General features: G+C 44.8%; 1 protein-coding gene across 33 annotated transcripts in view; it reads left to right on the forward strand.

The window, feature by feature from the left end:
* The window catches only part of ASPRV1 (aspartic peptidase retroviral like 1), a 133,258-nt gene that overhangs the window by 52,172 nt on the left and 62,337 nt on the right, over positions 1-18,749 (forward strand). For 25 of the 33 annotated variants that reach the window (XM_063713639.1, XM_063713645.1, XM_063713622.1 and 22 more), the window contains one exon: positions 9,502-9,620. The exons of 3 other annotated variants lie outside the window; for them this stretch is intronic. The gene's annotated coding sequence lies outside the window, so the exon portion shown is untranslated. Of the gene's footprint in view, positions 1-9,497; positions 9,621-18,749 lie in introns of all 33 variants that reach the window. 5 more of the 33 variants (XM_054548095.1, XM_063713626.1, XM_063713629.1 and 2 more) reach the window with 1 other exon arrangement.

Genomic DNA, 18,749 nt, shown 5'->3' on the forward strand with positions numbered 1-18,749 from the left:
CACTCTTTTGCTGGATGGTAGCTCTGTAGCTAGTGAATGGGAAGCAAGGATGTGGACCCAGTCAGGGAAGCCGTACTTTCAAGAAGCTTGTCTGTAAAGTGAGAAAAGTTAGTGAAAGGAAGACATGGGATGTAGAGAGGGCTATTGATTTACATTTTGAGACCCAAGCATGTCCTTTTGCTGTGGAGAAAGAGCTAGATGAGAGGGAGAAGTTGAAGATAGGAAAAATAAATAAACACTTTGAGGGGCTGAAGTGGAGGATCACTTGAGCCCAGGAATTTGGGAACAGCCTGGGCAACATGATGAGACCCTGTCTCCACAAAAAAATTAAAAAATTAGCCAGGCATGGTGGCATGCACCTGTAGTCCCAGTTACTTGGGAGACTGAGGTGGGAGGATCGCTTGATCCTGGGAGGTCGAGACTGCCGTCAGCTGTGATCATGCCACTGTACTCCAGCCTGGGCCACAGAGTGAGACCTCGTCTCTAAAATAAATAATAATTAATTGAAAATAGAAATAAAAATTGTTGAGCAAGGCCCCTGGGGAGAAGGGGTTACTGCATCCTGAGTACTGGCAGAGAGATTAAACTTGAGGTGAACAAAAGACAGGGCTACCACTGAGATTAACATCATTACCACCACCTAATCTGTGGGAATTCAGAGGGGGGAGAGATTGTTTCCAGCTTTTGGATCTAGAGAACTAGGTGAGTTTTGTGAAAACAGGATTGTTTTAAAGAATAAGCAGTTATGCTTATACTATGGTCAGAGGTAGCATTAATACAAAGGAAAATCTATTATCATTCATAGTATTAAAAATTATTGGCCGGGTGCAGTAAAGCACCCTTTATTGCTTTCCTACCTTTTGCCAACACTCTGCTCAACATTTTTTTTTTTTTTAAACAAGGTCTCTGTTGCTCAAGCTGGAGTGCAGTAGTGCAATTATAGCTCACTGCAGCCTCCATCTCCTGGGCTCAAGTGATCCTCCTGCTTCAGTCTCCTGAGTAGCTGGGGCTACAGGCATGCACCACCATGCCCAACCAAGTTTTTGTATTTTTTGTAGAGATAGGGTTTTTCCATGTTGCCCAGGCTAGTCATGAACTCCTGAGCTCAAGTAATCTGCCTGCCTCAGCCTCCCAAAGTGCTAAGATTACATGCATGAGCCACTGCACCCGGCCATTTTAAAAATTTTTAGTAGAGATGAAGTCTCACTCTGTCGCCCAGGCTGGAATGCAGTGGCACCATCTCGGCTCACTGCAACCTCTGCCTCCTGGGTTCAAGCGATTCTCCCACCTCAGCCTCCTGAGTAGCTGGGACTACAGGTGCATGCCACCATGCCTGGCCAATTTTTGTTTTTTAGTAGAGACAGAGTTTCACCGTGTTGGCCAGGCTGGTCTCGAACTCCTGACCTCAGGTGATCGACTTGCCTCAGCCTCCCAAAATGTTGGGATTACAGGCGTGAGCCACTGCGCCCAGCCTGGTCTTGAACTTCTGAGCTCAAACAGTTCTCCCATCTTGGCCTCCTAAAGTGCTGGGATTATAGGTGACAGCCACTGCACCTGGCCGAGCATTTTTTTAAAGATTTAAATTTATTGATATTTTTTAGTGACAGGGTCTTACTATGTTGCCCAGACTGTCTTCAGAGTCCTGGGCTCAAACAGTCGTCCTGCCTTGGCCTCCCAAGTAACTGGGACTACAGACATGTGCCATCATACCAGGCCCTTTTAGGCACTTTTAAATTTCATTTGATGGGGCAAGGGATGTAATTGGGCAGAGGGATTTGGTAAGATTCTGGGAGACAGAAAGTAGGAGTTTTCTTCTTTTGGGCTTTGTTTTCTGTGGGCAAAAGTTGAGGTCATCTGCTGGGAGTGGGCAGAGTGGTATGGTTTTTAAAAGCTGCTGTAGGAGGACACCTGAGCTGTACTGAAGACCCAGCTAACATTGGAGATGATGAATTTTAGAGGAAGTAGCCCTATGACTCATGGTTGCTTTAGCAGCACAAAGCAACTTGGGATTAAAACAAAGGAGGACATTTGTGTTCAGATAGTAGCTGTGTTTTGTGGGGCAAATGGAAGACGTGGAATAAGGGGGTCTAGGTTATTGGTAGGAGAGTGGTTGGCCTCTAGCTGGCTAGAGAAAGAAATGAACCCAGGAGAGGAGTGATAGGTGGCATATGACAGGGAGTGGGGCTGTCAAGGGGCTGGAAATCCCAATGAAGTTGAAGAACAGAAGCTGTAGAAGTAAAAACAAGGAGAGGTGGAAATATAGAAGGCCACGACCAGGCAAAGGGTCTGACTTGAGGTGGAAAGGCATACTGTGCCTCAGAGGCCAAAGTCCTTGATGACCAGAAGGTCTGCAGATGATAGCAGTGAGGAAGTGTGTAGTTGTTTGGCATGAGCCTCAGCAAAGGAAGGATTTTTTTGTAGGAATAATGGCTTCAGAGTAGCACCGAGGCTGGGCGTGGTGGCCTACGCCTGTCATCCCAACACTTTGGGAGGCTGAGGTGGGCAGATCACTTGAGGTCAGGAATTCGAGACCAGCCTGGCCAACATGGTGAAACCCTGTCTCTACTAAAAATACATAAATTAGCCAGGTGTGATGGCTGGCGCCTATAATCCCAGCTGAGGCAGGCAAATCACTTGAACCCAGGAGGTGGAGGTTGCAGTGAGCCGAGATTGCACCACTGCACTCCAACCTGAATGACAGAACAAGACTCCATCTCAAAAAAAAAAAAAAAAAAAAAAAAAAAAAAAGTAGCATTGAGGCGAATGTCTGTTTCTCCTCCTTGTGGGGTGTTTTTTTTTTTTTGAACAGGGTGTTGCTGTGTCTCCCAGGCTTGGCACAATCTTAGTTCACTGGAGCCCCGAACTCCAGGGTTTCTTCTAGTATTGCTAGGTCCTGAGAAATGATTTCATGGCATGACTTTAATTTTCCAGAAAACAAGTTAAATGAGTATCAAGTTTCAGCTAGAGGGAAGATGGCTAGGACCACCTTTCAGGCTTGCTTTCTGTACTGCCTGTCTAAATAATGTAGAGTCTTAATGGGGCCTGGGGTGTTCTGGCCAAGTAGGACAAGCTCCACAAAGTCCTGGACCTTCCTTTGCAGGTAACAGGCGCCATGAACTCTTGGGGGAAAAGCCTGTGGCCCTCTTGCGGACAAAATCCCATTTGGCTGCCAGGATTTTTTAACTGTTTAGGATCAGATTGAGCCTGAGCCAATGCTAATCATCTATGAGAGGCTGAATGGAAGCTTTTAAAAAGGTTTCTTGCTTAGAACTCTAGGAGTCAATGGACTCTTGAGCCTTTCTGTTCCTTTGGGGTCTGAAATTTATTTTTCTTGAGCTGTGTTCAGTCATCTGCTTCACAGTGACAGCAGAAAATGCCCTAAAAAGTCCACATAGTTTGAAAGAGTCTGGAAATACTCAGATAATTGTTCACAAAGATGTTTTTGAATTTTCAGTGGTTCAGGATTCTTTCAACATTGTTAGTTCATGACCCCAAACATTTAAAAAGCAACTTCCAAATAACTCAAACAAATACATTAAAATCTTCACAATTCTTTTTGCCTGTTTTTACCTTTACCCATTTTTACTACCACTCTGGCTATAAAACCAGATGTGAACAGCTCAGAAAATAATTGCCTAACCAGCCATTTCACCACAGGAACCTAAGCAAAAGAGGCTGTTTGGATCAGAGCTTGGGGTGCACTGCTCCTGTCTCTGTACTTTTTTTTTTTTTTTTTCTTTGAGAGGGAGTCTCACTCTGTCACGAAGGCTGGAGTGCAGTGGCACAAATCTCGGCTCACCACAACCTCCACCTCCCAGGTTCAAGCGATTCTCCTGCCTTAGCCTCCCAAGTAGCTGGGACTACAGGTGTTCACCGCCACACCCAGCTAATTTTTGTATTTTTAGTAGAGATGGGGTTTCACTATGTTGACCAGGCTGGTCTTGAACTCCTGACCTCAGGTGATCCACCCACCTCAGGCTCCCAAAGTGCTGGGATTACAGGTATGAGCCATCCCACCTGGCCGTCTCTGTACTTTTAAATAGTTTGTAATGGGTTTTGCTACATAAAAATGAGAAACTTCTACCTGGCAAAAGTCATTATAAACAAAGTTAGAAGACAGCCAATAGGTTGGGAGAAAATTTTTGTGATATATATAATAGACAGTATAGGCTAATATCTATAAAGAGTTTATACAAATCAATAAGAAAAAGACAAACCTTGGTAGAAAACGGGCAGATACAAAGAAGTGCTTACCCGTGAGCACAGAGTTCTCTAGACAAGAATGTTTATTGCAGTGGTAAATATCTACAAGTAGGGGTAGTATGAAATACCATGTGGCTGTTAAAAGATGGAAGTAGGTTTCTGTATCAGTGAAAAAGGCGAGTGAGGAAAAATATGGATAGAATGTTCTCATTTGTTTTTTATTTTTAAATTTAATTTTATTTTTTGAGATGGAGTCTTGCTGTCGCCCAGCCTGGAGGACAATGGTGTGATCTCGGCTCAACTTCTGCTTCCTGGGTTCAAGTGATTCTCCAGCCTCAGCCTCCCGAGTAGCTAGAACTACAGGCATGTGCCACCAAGCCCGGCTAATTTTTGTATTTTTAGTAGAGATGGGGTTTCTCCATGTTGGCCAGGCTGGTCTCAAACTGCTGACTGCAAGTGATCCACCCACCTTGGCCTCCCAAAGTGCTGGGATTACAGGCCTGAGCCACAGCGCCTGGCTTAAATTTCTTTTTAGAGACAACATCTTGCTTTTTCATTCAGGCTGGAGTACAGTGGTGCCATCATAGCACACTGCAGCCTCCAACTACTGGCTTCAAGCGATCCTCCCATCTCTGCCTCTCAAAGTGTAATCTCACGATTTGGGATTACAGGCATGAGCCACCGTGCATGGTCCCCATTGATGGATACATTGATTGATTGATTGAGATAGGGTCTTCCTCTGTATCCCAGGCTGGAGTGCAGTGGTTCAATCATAGCTCACTGCAGCCTTGATCTCCCAGGCTCAAGTGATCTTCCCGCCTCAGCTTCCTGAGTAGCTGGGACTACAGGCTCACGTCATGATGTCTGGCTAATTTATTTTTATTTTTAGTAGAGATGAGGTCACACTATGTTGCTCATGCTGGTCTTGAACTCAATCAGTTCTTCTACCTCAGCATCCCAAAGTGTTGCGGTTACAGACATTAGCCACCTTGTCTGGCACCCATTTATTTAAAAAAAAATTTTATAATTATTTGATTTAGAATGTGTATATTGGGCTGGGCATAGTGGCTTATCCCTGTAATGCCAGCACTTTGGGAGGCTGAGGTGGGTGGATCTTTTGAGCTCAGGAGTTCAAGACCAGCCTGGGCAATAAAGAGAGACTCTGTTTCTACTACTGAGCCAACTGAGGTGGGAGGATAGCTTGATCCTAGCAGGCAGAGGTTGCAGTGAGCTGAGATCATATGACTGCACTCCAGCCTAGGCGACAGAGCAAGACTCTCTCAAAAAAAAAAAAAAAAAAAAAACAAAAGCATATAACCTGTTTTAAATTTTAACTTTTTTTTTTTTTTCTTTTTTCGAGATGGAGTTTTGCTCTTGTCGCCCAGGTGGAGTGCAATGGTGCAATCTCAGCTCACTGCAACCTCCGCCTCCCGAGTTCAAGTGATTCTCCTGCCTCAGCCTCCCGTGTATCTGGGATTACAGGTGCCTGCCACTACGCCTGGCTAATTTTGTATTTTTAGTAGAGATGGGGTTTCACCATTGTTGGCCAGGCTGGTCTCAAACTCTTGACCTCAAGTGATCCTCCCTCCTCGGCCTCCCAAAGTGCTGGGATTACAGGTGTGAGCCACTGTGCCTGGCCCCTGTTTTAAATTTTATTTGTGGGTGCCTTTAGGTTACAATTTAAGGCTGTGTTTTTCTTTCTTTTTTTTTTTTTTTTTGAGACAGAGTCTTGCTCTGTCACCCAGGCTGGAGTGCAATGGTGCAGTCTTGGCTTACTGCAACCTCTGCATCCCAGGTTCAAGTGATTCTCCTGCCTCAGCCTCCCGAGTAGCTGGGATTACGGGCACCCACCACCACCCCTGGCTGATTTTTTGTATTTTTAGTAGAGACAGAGTTTTGCCATGTTGGCCAGACTGGTCTTGGAACTCCTCAGGTGACCCACCCGCCTCTGCCTCCCAAAGTGCTGGGATTACAGGCGTGAGCCACCACACCTGGACAAGGCTGTGTTTTTCTAATTATAATCTTAATGAATGAAATGTTAACCTTTGCTTTTCTTTTATGTAAGATAAAAGACTTATTCCCCATCCTCGCATCCTCACCTTCCTCTTTTTTTTAGTTTAATCTTGTATTATAAATTCTAGCCCTTGGAAAAGATTTAGAGAACTCTCACTACGCTTCTGTTCCCAGGGACTAAAAGGATTCCTTTTTTAAAAATCTTAATTTTTATTTTCATTTTTATTTTTATTTTTTTGAGACATGGTCTTTCTTGTTCTCTCGTCCAGGCTGGATTGCAGTGGTATGCTCACGGCTCACTGCAGCCTCAACCTTCCAGGCTCTTGTGATCCGCTTGCCTCAGCCTCCAGAGTAGCCAGGATTCCAGGTGCACAACACCATGCCCAACTAAGCTAATTTTAAAATCTTCTATAGAGACGAGGTCTCACCGTGTTGCTCTGATTGGTCTCCCAACTCCTGGGCTCAAGCAGTCCTCCTGCCTTGGCCTCCCAAAGAGCTGGGTTTACAGGCATAAGCCACTGTACCTAGCCTAAAAGGATTCCTGAGGGAGGCTGCTGGGCCATGATGTCTGCAGTTGCACTTTTTGGTATGATGAATAATGGAATTCAAAGTTCAGGATTCTTTTTTCCTAGGATTTGCTCACTTTTGGTATGTACAGCCATGCAAGAGCCTCTCCACCCCTGCCTTTGTCGCAGTTGGAGGGGCTGGGGCCTCTGCATAGGAGGCCTTGCTTGCTTCATCTCCTTGAAAAGGGAAGATAAACCTGAGTGGCCCAGAAAGGCAAGGTTTAGAGCTGGCCTTGGTCATTGGAGGAAACCTGTCCCTCGCATTTGTCCTTGCCTCTCTCTTGGAGAGGCCCCTCAGCTGGTTTTAATCTTGGTCTCAGACCCCCATCAACCTAGGTGAGTGGAGTACTTTAAGCTCACTCTAATTCTGCCTATTTCACTGGGATTTGAGGCTTCAAAGCTACACCCTAGAAACAACAGGGATTCTATCATAAGGTGGCACAGGGACAGCAAGTCCTTTCCCTTTTAAAGATAGTGTTGGCCAGGCACGGTGGCTCACGTTTATAATCCCAGCACTTTAGGAGGCCAAGGCAGGTGGATCCCTTGAGGTCAGGAGTTCAAGACCAGCCTGGCCAACATGGTGAAATCCCATGTCTACTAAAAATACAAAAATTAGCTGGGTGTGGTGGCGCATGCCTGTAGTCCCAGCTACTTGGGAGGCTGAGGCTTGGAGAATCGCTTGAATCCGGGAGGCAGGGGTTGCAGTGAGCTGAGATCACGCCATTGCACTCCAGCCTGGGCAACAAGAGTGAAACTCCGTCTCAAAAAACATGTGAATAAATAAAAGATAGCCAGTGTCTTAGGGGACAGAAGCATTGCTTTCCTTTTTTTTTTTTTGAGATGGAGTCTCGCTGTCGCCCAGGCTGGAGTGCAGTGGCGCAATCTCGGCTCACTGCAGGCTCCGCCCCCTGGGGTTCACACCATTCTCCTGCCTCAGCCTCCCGCGTAGCTGGGACTACAGGCGCCCACCACCTCGCCCGGCTAATTTTTTGTATTTTTAGTAGAGACGGGGTTTCACCGTGTTAGCCAGGATGGTCTCGATCTCCTGACCTCGCGATCTGCCCGCCTCGGCCTCCCAAAGTGCTGGGATTACAGGCTTGAGCCACCGTGCTCGTCCAGCATTGCTTTCCGTAATCACATTCTCAGTGTCAGAAGACTGCCAATGAGTGTATGAGAATTGTTTCAGACTTGTTACATAGGCTTTACTTAGAGCTGGAGAGTTTATATATAGAGAGATAATAGAAATTTATTTAAAACAAAAAATGGCTGTGGCCAGTTCTTCTAAAGAGGGGTGGCTTAATTCATATTCATAGGGGAAAAAATTATTCCATTCCCTTTACCACTACAGAATGGTAGTGGTGAGTGAAAGTTCAAAACTGCTTTTTGTTTCTCGGTGCTGATCAAGGGTAGAAAGGGTAGAACCTGGAGTGGATGGTTCATACTATGGGTGACTCCAGCTATGGGTCATTGGAAGTCAGAGAAAAGGGAGTGGAGAGCTAAGTTGTTCTGAATAATGTAAGGGGGATTTCTCTCCCGCCCCAATACACAAACACAGTGTGAGAAGCATTTGAAGAGGATAAAGGGGCCAAGCAGTGTGGTAGTAACCCCTCAGTCTTTTCATACCTTCAGGAAAGTCTGATGGGCACACAGTGTTTTGAGTGAGTGCATATGTGTGTGTGTGTGTGTGTGTTTTCTGTTTGATAAAGCATGGAAAAGGGGGACTGAGTCCTATATCTGGGACAGCTTAGAGCAGAGGAAGAGATCCGCCTCAGGAGGTGAGAAGTGAGTGAGATAAGAAGTCCAGCAAGAAATGGAGTCAGAGCCAAAGGGACTATGAAGAGCATTAGCTCCTGGGATTTGCAGAAATTCTGGGAAGGCCATTGGACTTCTCATAGAACTTGGGATAGGGAGGTTCAGGGAGTTTTTAAAACATGCCCAAGGACAGGGTAGTTGTAGCTGATATCTGATTGCTGTAGTGCTGTGTAACTCATACAGTGTTTAACAGTGGTCCCCAAGATCCTGCTCTGTGTATGCTTCAGGAACCATCATGTTATTCCTCTCTCTCTTCAGACTCCAAAGGGGGACAGCAAACTTCCCAACAAAGGACTTTTTTATACTCTTCCCTCCTTATGAGTTACACAGAACCTGAGGATGCTAGTTAAAAAGGTTGGAGAGCTGCAGCCTCCTCAGCCACACCATTGCTGAGTAGGATATATCATTAGGGGTAAAGAGGTTGGGCAAAGTCTTACACAAAGTCTTGGGACTTGAAGACTGCTCTGAGCAAGGACCTAAGCAAAATAAATTTTTTTGAGATAGGATCTCACTCTGTCACCCAGGCTGAAGTGCAGTAGTGCAATCATGGCTTACTGTAGCCTTGACCTCCTGGGCTCAAGTAATCCTCCTGCCTCAGCCTCTTGAGTAGCTGAGACTACAGGTGCATACCACCATGCCCAGATCTTTTTTTTTTTTTTTTTTTGGTAGAGACCAAGTCTCGCCAGGTTGCTTAGGCTGATCTCGAACTTCTGGTGCTCAAGCAACCCTCCTGTGTTAGCCTCCCAAAATGCTGAGATTATAATTGTGAGCCACCACACTTGGTCTTAAGCAAATATTAACTCCAATCACTATCCTAAGCCAAGATGTCTGAGCAGCTGAGGGAGGACCAGAGTGAATGCAGCTAGTGCCACACTGAACAAAACACTCTTGCTCATTCCTTAGGGAGGAGGACCTGGTTGATAGAAGAATTTATCTCATAGTCTTAACATCCACTGTAATTCCGAACTTTGAGGACGATAGAGATCAGTGGGCTTTGACTGCCCAGCATGCAGTCTCCATTCTTAGGTAAGAACACTTTGATTTTCCTTTTGGGGACCACATCCTTCCTCACTCTCAGACCAGATTCTGATAGGATAAGTCCCTTGGAGGACACATGACTGTGGTCAGAGAATAGCAGTTGACGTGGGCATGGTTCCAAATCCAGGCCAATCATGACTCTGGATTTCTGTTGGAACTGTTAAGAAAGTGAACTCATTTCTTTTCCAGGTAGGTTCCCAAGCCTGTAAAATGTAAGTCTTATGTTGCTGAGGGCCATCTTGCCACCCCGAGGGGAACGCTGCCTGAGAATGAAACCAGCATAAGTAAAAGCTGAGCTGTGAGATGGAGTGAGATGAAGGCCACATGACATCTTTGGAGCACCTGGATCTAACTGTGCCTTAAGCTAGTCTAACCCTGAACATTTCATTGACATGGGCCCAGGTTTTCCCTTTTTTTTTTTTTTTTTTTGGATGGAGTCTCACTCTGTCGCCCAGGCTGGAGTGCAGTGGTGCAATCTCGGCTCACTGCAAGCTCCGCCTCCCGGGTTCACGCCATTCTCCTGCCTTAGCCTCCCAAGTAGCTGGGACTACAGGCTCCCGCCACCACTCCCGGCTAATTTTTTGTATTTTTAGTAGAGACGGGGTTTCACCGTGTTAGCCGGGATGGTCTTGATCTCCTGACCTCATGATCCGCCCGCCTCGGCCTCCCAAAGTGCTGGGATTACAGGCGTGAGCCACTGCGCCCAGCCCTCAGGTTTTCCCTTTTTTTACCCCTCCTTTTGAAAATTTGATTTGGAATTTTGCCACCTGCAGCCAGAAGAGTTTTAACTAATCAGTGCCATAAATTTTATATAGTTCTCCTTACAAAATGTGCATCAGCCTTTCTCAACAAATCCTTTGTCTTAAAGTGCTGAATTGTAAGTTTGTCATGAGAATCACATGAGATTATGCATGTGAAGAACCTGGCATTATCCTCCTCGTAGAAAAAAAACAGTAAATATTAACTACAGGAAGCAAGGAAGGAGGGGGGTGAGGGGAAGAAGAAGGGGTACTGATTTAAAAGAACCCTGGAGTCCTTAGGATAATCTAGGAACCCTCAGACCCAATCCAATACCCCTATTCTAAATGCTCCTAGTGCCCTGTACCTTCCCCTCATAACCCTTCATTATGATTGTAATGATATGGTTATGTAATATTTTGATTAATGTCTCTCTCCTTCACTGACCTAGCAGTTCTAGCAGGGCAGTGATTTTGCTCAGTGTTGCATCCCCAGCACCTAGTCTGGTATGTCGCATTCAGCATACGTTTATTGAATGAATGGCCATGTGGTTACTCGGATCCTCCTTGATTATTGGGGTTAGGATTGTGGCAGAAGTGGCAAAATCAGGGAGAGTAGTCCCTGTCCCCTCTGTATCTTATACACTGCCCACACTCCCAACATACATACACATACAGAGAATTTTGTCTCAATTAGGTAATTAACTTCTGCTTGGTTGTAAACCAAACCACTGGTTCTTAAACTTTCATTGGATAATTTTATTGGAGAATTAAATAGTGTGGTTCTGGCCTAATGTCTGGAAAGCCTTGCAGAGGAGTGGGTTAGGTCTTTGTGATAAACAGGCAGCCTTCCCTGCTCCTGTGTCTTTATAAAATCTCCTATTTAACTGGAGTAGTCCACCCTCCCTCAGGCTCTTATAGGAATGTGTTGGAGGCTGTAGGAAGGTGGGAAACTGAGAGGGAAAGGACTGGGCCGCTGGAGACTTCACTCACTCCCTAGCAAGAAACAAAAGCAGTAAAAGGTGGCCCGAGGACAACCTGAAGCTCACTCCTTCAGCACTTTTGGCTGGAGCTCTCTTGTTGGAGCCGCACTCAGAGCTCAGCACACCACCCCACCAGCAGCCTCCTCCTCCCAGCTGAGGCTGCATTTCATCCCTTCCCCCAGCCTGCTTTCCCTGAGATAGGGGAGTGTTTCCCAGGGCCCATGTGACTTCCACTGGCAAGTGACGATTACCAATGGTTTACTAGTCAGTAAAACTACCAAAGGCTTTTGTGCTGTAGTAATCCTTTTCCTGTTTAAAACTCTGGGGATTTTCTAATGTTGCCAATAGTTTTTCAAGTCAGCAATTACTGTGTGGATTATGTAATGGCTAGGTATTAAAAATAGAAAAGATTGGAGTTTGCATCTATTTTAACCAAATCTTTAAAAAAGGGCAAAGGGAGGGGAAGGGTGGAGAGGGAGAGACCAGAGGAGGAGGGAGAAAAAGAGATCATGTGACTGGATAAGACAGCTCACAATTCACTGTGCCCTTCTCCCACCATTTGTGGCCCAAGGACCTGTACTCCCTCCTCAGCCTCCTCTAGGGAGGGGTCCTTGATGAGAATTCTGAGGACACAAGACCCCTTGTAGATATTTCTTAGCTCAGCCTTGGTGTGCTTACCTGCTTCTGACAAGCAAAGTGGCCAAGTAGGGGAGGGAGTTGAATTTGATGCCCTCCACTAAGTCCAGGACTCCTATTTTGTTTTGTTTTGTTTTGTTTTTGAGACGGAGTCTTGCTCTGTCACCAGGGTGGAGTGCCATGGTACAATCTCGGCTCACTGCAACTTCTGCCTCCTGGGTTCAAGTGATTCCCCTGCCTCAGCCTCCTGAGTAGCTGGGACTGCAGGTGCGTGCCACCACGCCTGGCTCATTTTTTGTATTTTAGCAGAGATGGGGTTTCACCATGTTGGCCAGAATGGTCTCAATCTCCTGACCTTGTGATCCACCCACCTCAGCCTCCCAAAGTGCTAGTATTACTTACAGGTGTGAGCCACCGTGCCTGGCCGAACTCCTGTTTTTTTTTATTTTTTTATTTTTTTAAATTTTATTGCCAATGTCTTTGCACTCAGCTTGTTTCTTTTGCTGGAATGGTAGTCAGGGCGTCACTTATATGTCTTTAGCATCCCAAATTTCTGTCAGTCCCTTGGCCAAAGTTATTCCAAATAAGTATTCAATGTAATTACCTGCCACTTCCCTGCCCCAATCCTCTTTCTGCTGGATTGCCACTCCTAAGCCCCAGATATAGAAATTCCAGGGTTACAATGGGTTTGCTCTCGAATGACATCACACCAGTCCCCTACCCCCTACTCTGAATTGAGGGATATTTGTATTTTAACAGAGAGCCATTGAGTAACTTTAGGGCCTCTCTGGTGGTGGAAGTTGAGGTGCCAGAGTTGATATTTTGGGAAGGAGAATTTATTTTATTTATTTATTTTTTTGGAGACGGAGTCTCTCTGTTGCCCAGGCTGGAGTGCAGTGGCGCGACCTCAGCTCACTGCAACCTCTGCCTCCTGGGTTCAAGTGATTCTCCTGCCTCAGCCTCCCAAGTAGCTGGGACTACAGGCTCGTGCCACCACGCCTGGCTATTTTTTGTTGCGTCATCCCATGGTGGAATGTAGAAGGGCAAGAAAGTATACACGCGCAAGGGAGGAAGGGGCCAGACTTATCCTTTTATCAGGAACCCAGTCTTGTGACTATGACATGAATCTGTTTATGAGAGCACAGCCCTCATGACCTAATCACCTCTTAAAGATCCTACCTCTCAACACTGATGCATTGGGGATTAAGTTTCCAACACATGAACTTTGGTGGATGCATTCAAACCACAGCACCAGGGTTCCTACTATGTCACCTCCAGAGGCACCCAGAGAGGAAGGTTTTGAGTTAATCACTTCATAATTTATAGCCCTTGAGCCAGCAGAGAGCCCACGCAGAAAGCACCCTATTTCCTAGGTCTCGGGTGGCATGGAGGGGTGAGTACTTTGAAGAAGGTGCTCACTAATTTCCAAAGACTCAATGCAAATAAGTTCAGTGGGGTTCATGGGAGAGAGACCTGAAATGCATCAGTTGTGGGTAATACTAGAAAGTTGTCTTCTCGTCATTACTTCCATCTATTTCCACACCTACCCCATCACACTCCGTTCTCAGTATCTTCATCTGTACTGGGGTGGAAAAGAGTGCCAACAGCTCAGAATAATACTGGTTCTAGCTCCACCCAGCCTCACCCAATGTGGCCCAACCTAGTGGAATTGCAGTGAAAGGAAGCGAGAGTTCTAATTATGGGTTTTAGGTATCATTTCACTAGATAGGTTGGAGGATCTGAGGACCTTCCTTAGGGACCTTTAATTATAGTACCCTGGACTGGGAAGTGCCCATGATGTGGCACCTCTTACCCTGTAGGGTTTTTTTGACTACATAATAATTGAACATACTTACGGGGGTACATGTGATATTCTGATACATACAGTGTACAATGACCAAATCAGGTTAATTAGCATATCCATCACCTCAAACCCTTGTCATTCCTTTGTGTTGGTAACATTCTAAATCTTCTAGTTATTTTGAAACATAACAAATTATTAACTGTGGTCACCCTTGTGTGCTATTGAGTACTAGAACTTATTCCTTTTATCTAACTATATTTTTGTAACCATTAACCAACCTCTCATCAGTCTCTTTCCTACCCTTCCTGGCCTGTAGTAACCACCATTTTACTCTCTACTTCCATGAGATCACCTTTTTTGTGCTTGATTTATTTCAATTAACATAATGGCCTTGGTTTTATCCATGTTACTGCAAGTGACAGAATTTCATTCTTTTTTATGGCTGTATTTGTATATATACCACATTTTAATCCATTCTTCTGTTGATAGACTGTTAGGTTGATTCCACATCTTGGCTATTGTGATTGCTGCTGCAGTAAACATGGGAGTGCAGATATCTCTTCAATATACTGATTTCCTTTCTTTTGTATGTATTATGCCTAGCAGTAGGATTGCTGGATCATATGGTAGATATGTTTTTAGTTTCTTGAGGAACTTTCATACTACTTTCCACAGTGGCTATATACTAATTTACATCCTGCTCCCCCACCCCCGCTTTTTTTTTTTTTTTTTTTTTTTTTTGAGAGACAGAGTCTTGCTCTTTCGCCCAGGCTGAGTGCAGTGGCCAGGATCTTGGCTTACTGCAGCCTGGACCTCCCAGGCTCAAGTGGTCCTCCCACATCAGCCTCCTGCGTACCTGGGACTACAGGTGCACATCATCACGCCCAGCTAATTTTTTAATTTTTAAATTTTTTGTAGAGACGGGATCTCACTGTGTTGCCCAGCTGGTCTCAAAATCCTGGATGCAAGCAGTCCTACTGCCTCAGCCTCCCAAAGTGCTGGGATTACAGGCGTGAGTGTCCACACCCAGCCTGCTATAGCTTGGTAGTATGTTTTGAAGTCAGGTAGTGCGATGCCTCTAGTTTTGTTCTTTCTGCTTAGGATTGCTTTGGCTATTTGGGGTCTTTTGTGGTTCCCTAGGAATGTTAGCGTTGTTTTTTCTATTTCTGTGAAGAATGTCATTGGTATTTTGATAGAGATTGCATTGAATCTGTAGATTGCTTTGGGTAATATGGGCATTTTAACAGTATAAATTTTTCCAATCTATGAGCATGAGATATCTTTTCATTTTTTGTATCCTCTTAAATTTCTTTCATCATTGTTTTATAGTTTTTATTGTAGAGTTTTTTTACTTTGGTTAAATTTGTACCTAAGTATTTTATTTTATTTTTTGCTATTGTTAGTGGAATTCCTTTCTTGATTTCGTTTTGTGATTCTTTGCTGTTGTATAGAAATGCTACTGATTTTTGTATGTTGGTTTTGTATCCCGCAACTTTACTGAATTTCTTTATTGACTTCTAACAGTTTTTTGGTGGAGTCTTTAGGTTTTTAGGTTGTTGCAAACAAGAATAATTTGACTTCTTCCTTTCCAATCTGGATGCCCTTTATTTCTTTTTTTTTTTTTCTGATTGCTCTGGCTAGGACTTCCAGGTCTATGTTAAATAAAGGTAGAGAAAGTGAGCATCCTTTTCTTGTTCCATATATATATATATTATTAGTTTGAGATGGAGTTTCACTCTTGTTGCCCAGGCTGGAGTGCCCAAGTGATTCTCCTGCCTCAGCCTCCCAAGTAGCTGGGATTACAGGCGTGCGCCATCATGACTGACTAATTTTTGTATTTTCAGTAGAGACAGGATTTCACCATGTTAGTCAGGCTGGTCTTGAACTCATGACCTCAGGTAATCCACCCACCTTAGCCTCCCAAAGTGCTGGGATTATAGGCATGAGCCACCGTGCCTGGCTGTTGTTCCATATCTTAGAGGAAGACTGGGAAGTGCCCACGATGTGGCATCTCTTTCTCATCCTTCCAGGTTTTTAGTTCTCTGATGCTAGATTCCAATCCATATTCTTACCAGAGGCTGACTTTGGTAAGGAGCACAAACTTCTGGTATGGTCCATATTTTGATTCTTTCAACCCATTGTGTCCATTAATGCACTTGGACATGCCTGGTCAAGTGTCCTGGCCTTTGGTATGGTCACAGCCATTGCAGCATCAGTTTCTGTGTATCTGGATAGTCAGGCTACTCCAGACCATTTGTGTCAGCAGAAGCTGGAGTTCACAGAGAGTATCTGCTCTTCAAATCTCACCCCACCTTCCAGGCTTTTGAACAAGGTAGGTGGTTTACCAAAGCACCTGCCTGAGGGGCTGCTAAGGGCTAGCATCAGTCCAGGAGTAAATCATTGGTAGAATCCACAAAAGAATCCTTTCTACATAAACCCAACTCTGTTGTGGCCTCCTTTCCTCCCACCCCATGGATAGAACCATAAGGAGACATCAGAACTTGACCACAGCAATGTTGGGTACACTGATCATCTCCATCCTTTTCTTTCCCTTCTCCTCCTCCTCCTCCTCCTCCTCCTCCTCTTCTCTCTTTTTTTCCTTTGGAGATGGAGTCTTGCTGTGTTGCCCAGGCTGGCCTTGAACTCCTGAGATCAAGTGGTTCTCCTGCCTCAGCCTCCTGAGTAGCTGGAACTACAAGCATGAGCCTCCATCTCTTGCTCCATAGTTTTCCTGAAGGAGATCACTCTTTCTATCATTAAAATATTTAATGCATTTCTAATCCCCAGCACACACACATTCACATGCATACGTGTATGCGTGTCATAATGGTGGTGCTTCTAGTGTCTGTCTAGTGTCTGTTGAGATAATACAAGTGGTTATAAGCTGGTATGAAAATAGTAACAAATTTAAATATATTTAATTTTTATACATCCAATCACATTGACAAATTCGAGACACAATACTGTTTATATATGTGGAACATTTATTTGAGCTACAGACAGTGCAAAGTTCAAAAGGTGGATCTTTTGCATTAACTCTAGTACCAGGGCTCAGAGCTATGACATCTGTCACCCTTTACTGCATACCCTTCCCTTCCTAGACCTCTTCTGTGTCCATGAGATGAGACTTAGGAATGAGTTTGGGGAATGGGCCAAGACAGGCTGAGGGTTATGCCTTAGAACTCCACCTATTTGCTGCAACTCCTCTGTCTGGAAGTTTCAGGAGGTTGGGGTAGGGAGGGGGCGAGATGTAGGGAGAAGTGGTGTGGCACCCGATGACACCAGTCACACCTGGAGCTACAACTGTCTTCCAACAGAAAATAGGGGAGGCAGAGAAAGGAAAGAAGAGGATTGAGAAAGAGGGAGAAGAAGTGAGGAGAGGAGGGAAGGAGGAAGAGGGTTAGTGAGGAGGGAATTGTGGGCAGGGCAACCTTGGGGCTGAGCCAGATTGACAGGGGTGCTGCCCCTTGGGGAGGCAATTAGGAGATTTCTTGGCATCTTGGCTCAGCCCTGGAGTAATCTGACTCCACAAGGCAGTACCAGCCCCTCTCTGTTCTCTCAGCATCTCCTTTCCTTCCAAACCAGACTGACAGGCCCAGGCTCGAAAGACCCATCTCTTTTATCACAGAAGACTGCAACTGATGAACGACTTACTAGCCCTGACTGCCTTGATGGGTTTGCACTTTATGAGGAGATTCTCGTATATCACTTCTGCTGCCATTATTAAGTATTACCCAAACAATTACTTCTCCTTCTCGTCCGGTCAATTTTGGTAATTTTTATTTTTTTCTCAAAAAAAGTTTTTAAATTATTGGAATAGATTTTTCATAGTCTTACTATATTTTAAAGCTCGATTTTATCTTCCATTTTTCATCCCAATATTATTTAATACTTCAGCCTTTTTTTTTTTTTTTTAATAGTGACGGGGTTTTGCTATGTTGGCCAGGTTGGTCTTGAACTCTAGCCTCAAGCAGTCCTCCTGTCCTCGCCTCCCAAAGTGCTAGGATTACAGGTGTGAGCTACTGTGCCTGGCCTCAGCCTTTTTTTATGATCTGTTTTACTAGTGGTCTGTCTTTTCTTTGAGGACCCGTTTTGTCATCTCTATTGTTTGTCTTCTATTTCATTAACTTTTTCTAATATTTAAAAACTAATTTTGCAATTGAAAAGTAATACAATGGGTCACTTTCTCTTGCAAACTATTAGAAAAAGACCAACAACCCAAAATAATAGAAAAAAGAACTTTTAAAAAAGAAATCTACGTGATTTATAAATGCAAGAAAATATTTTATTAGCAAGTACAACCATGCATCTTTTTTTTTTTTTTTTTTTTTTTGAGACAGAGTGTTGCTCCATTGCCCAGGCTGGAGTACAGTGCTGCATTCTTGGCTCACTGCAACCTCTGCCTCCTGGGGTTCAAGTGATTCTTGTGCCTCAGCCTCCCAAGTAGCTGGGATTACAGGTGTGGGCCACCATGCCTGGCCAACAATGCATCTTTTAATGGTGGACCTCTAGGCCTGAGTGGAGAAGAGAGGCAGCTTCAGAGAGGCATCTAATGCAGAAAGAGAGTGCCCAATGGAGGGAACCCTGGGCTACAGCCGGGAGGTCACCCTGCTCTCAGCCCTGTCTTTTATTTACTAGTAATAAGCAAGGCATAGACCTCTCTTCCCTCCCCTGCAAATCCTGACTAATAAAAAATGTCCCCACCTGCTTTGCCTAATTGGCTGTTGTATCACATCAGATTCAGAAGGTGAAGAAGACAAGACACCTGAACTTCAGGCCCTTGCCCCCATCTTTCTTCTCCCACATGTGGCAGCAGGGAGGGGTTGTCAGTGAAACCAGCCTGTTCTGGCGGGACTACTTATCAGGCCCTGCCCTTAAAGGAAAATTATTTTGAAAAGAAAGACTGGATCTTATTGCTCTTTCTAGCTCATTGTGCTTTCTGTCTTATCTCTTCTTT

Source organism: Pongo abelii, chromosome 12, assembly GCF_028885655.2.
Source record: "Pongo abelii isolate AG06213 chromosome 12, NHGRI_mPonAbe1-v2.0_pri, whole genome shotgun sequence".
Classification (NCBI taxonomy): Eukaryota; Metazoa; Chordata; class Mammalia; order Primates; family Hominidae; genus Pongo; species Pongo abelii.